This window comes from Phytophthora parasitica (assembly GCF_000247585.1).
Source record: "Phytophthora parasitica INRA-310 unplaced genomic scaffold supercont2.83, whole genome shotgun sequence".
NCBI classification, from domain to species: domain Eukaryota; phylum Oomycota; class Peronosporomycetes; order Peronosporales; family Peronosporaceae; genus Phytophthora; species Phytophthora nicotianae.
In genome coordinates, this window is record NW_008649069.1 from 172,052 (window position 1) to 174,111 (window position 2,060).

Below are 2,060 nucleotides of genomic sequence, written 5' to 3' on the forward strand. Positions count from 1 at the left end.
CATTTAGGAGAAGTTCGACGACTAATGGATCGAATTGCTCTGTTGGGTAAACCTCTTGATGAATATGAAAAACCCGCGATTCTGATCGGCACTTTGCCAGATACTTATGATAACGTGGTTGAAACTTTTCTGGCAAGTCACGTGCCTCGCGATGTCAATGATGCACCCAACTACGAACAATTAGAGCATGCGCTTGAATTGGCATACGATCGGCGCCAAGGAAGGAAGTTGGATGCAACCGGTGAAGATCAAGCACTGTATGGTGGTGGATATAATAGCGGTCGAGGCCGAGGTCGAGGCCGTGGACGTGGCCGTGGCCGAGGCTCTGAACGCGGCCGTGGAAGTCGCAATGGTGGTCGAGGACGAGGCCGTGGCACCGGACGAGGAAGACAAGGGCCTGGGCGTGGACGTGGTGAGCAAACTCCCACCGGACGAACTTGTTTTCACTGTGGAGGTACCGGGCATCAAGTCCGTGACTGCCCTCATCTCGGAAAACGACCACCGATTGATACGCAAGGAAGTGAGCCACCCCAGAAACAAGCAAGAACACAAGGTGCGCAGCGAAAGCGAGCAGCATCTAAAGGACTTTATGAAAATGATGAGAGTGATGATGCAGCATACGTTATTAGCGCTCTCGCAAACCAGCCACAAGATGTGTTAAACTTTGCCAGAAAGCGATGGTACTTGGACTCTGGTGCTACAAGCCACCTTACCAATCAGAAGCTTGACTTTGTATCGTTTTCGGGTATGAGTGCATGGTGCGCGTTGGTGGAAAGAATTGGTTGAGTGTGGCCGGAGTAGGAGATGTGAAGAAGGAGATACAAACTTCTTATGGTCGACGAACATTAATACTGCGAGATGTGAGGTATGTACCTGAACTTCAATGCAGTTTGCTTTCGGTACGACGACAAACATCACGAAACCTGCCTGCTGAAGAGAAGGTCAGAATCCATTTTGACGACGACAACGTTGCAAAAGTGAAGTTTCAAGAAGGGAATACATACGCACATGTTGATAAGACCAATCTATAATGTTTGGAACTGGAGAGTCCCGTTGATTCAGCGATGTTAGTTGCTGTGAATGGTAAGCAAGATGTGAAATTATGGCATTCGCGTCTAGGACATCCAGGAAGAAGCGTGTTCAATGCATTATTCCGACATACAGATTGGCCGCTGCCAGACACGGATTTACGAGTCGATACAACATTCAATTGCGAGTCGTGTGTGAAAGGGAAAATGACAAGGAAGAATTTTCACTCGGTTCAAAGTAATCGTGAATGGTTAGTTGGTGAACGTGTACACATAGATGTTTGGGGACCATATCCAGTCGAGTCGTACTCTGGTAATCGGTACTTTGTGCTCTTCGTAGATGATGCCAGTAGGTTCTCAACTCTGTTCTTGATGAAAGAGAGGTCTGACGTCTACGAGAAGTTGGAGCTCTATTATGCAAGAGTGAAGACGCAATTGAAAGTGCGAATGAAGGAGATGCGGTTTGACAATGCTCGCGAGCTAAAAGCTCTTGGAGATAGGTGCAAAGTTAACTACGGAATGGATACTTCGTTGACTGTGAAGCACACTCCGGAGCAAAATGGAGTCGCAGAGCGAATGATACGCACAATCACTGAAAGAATGAGGTGCTTGCTGGCGCATTTCGGATTACCACTACAGCTATGGGCCGAGGCTACTGTCACCGCTGCATACAGCGTGAACACAGTTCCGAACACAACAAGAAGAATGGAAATTCCGTATGCAATTTGGTTTAGAGAGACACCGGCTTATACGAGGCTTCGTATATTTGGTTGCGCTGTTTTAGCTTATGTTGACAAAGTTGATCGCAAAAAGATGGATGCAAGAGCGAAAGAAGCTGTATTTGTTGGCTACTCTCGAGAACAGAGAGGATATCGCTTGCTAGATAGCAAGACGAACAAGGCATTTTACAGTCATACAGCGGTATTTTACGAAGCCAAGCCGGGCCGAATCATGCTTGAAGATGGCACGACAGCGCCAAGTGTCCCAACGTCGGAGTATTTGAATATTGATGTTGATACGATGCAACGAATT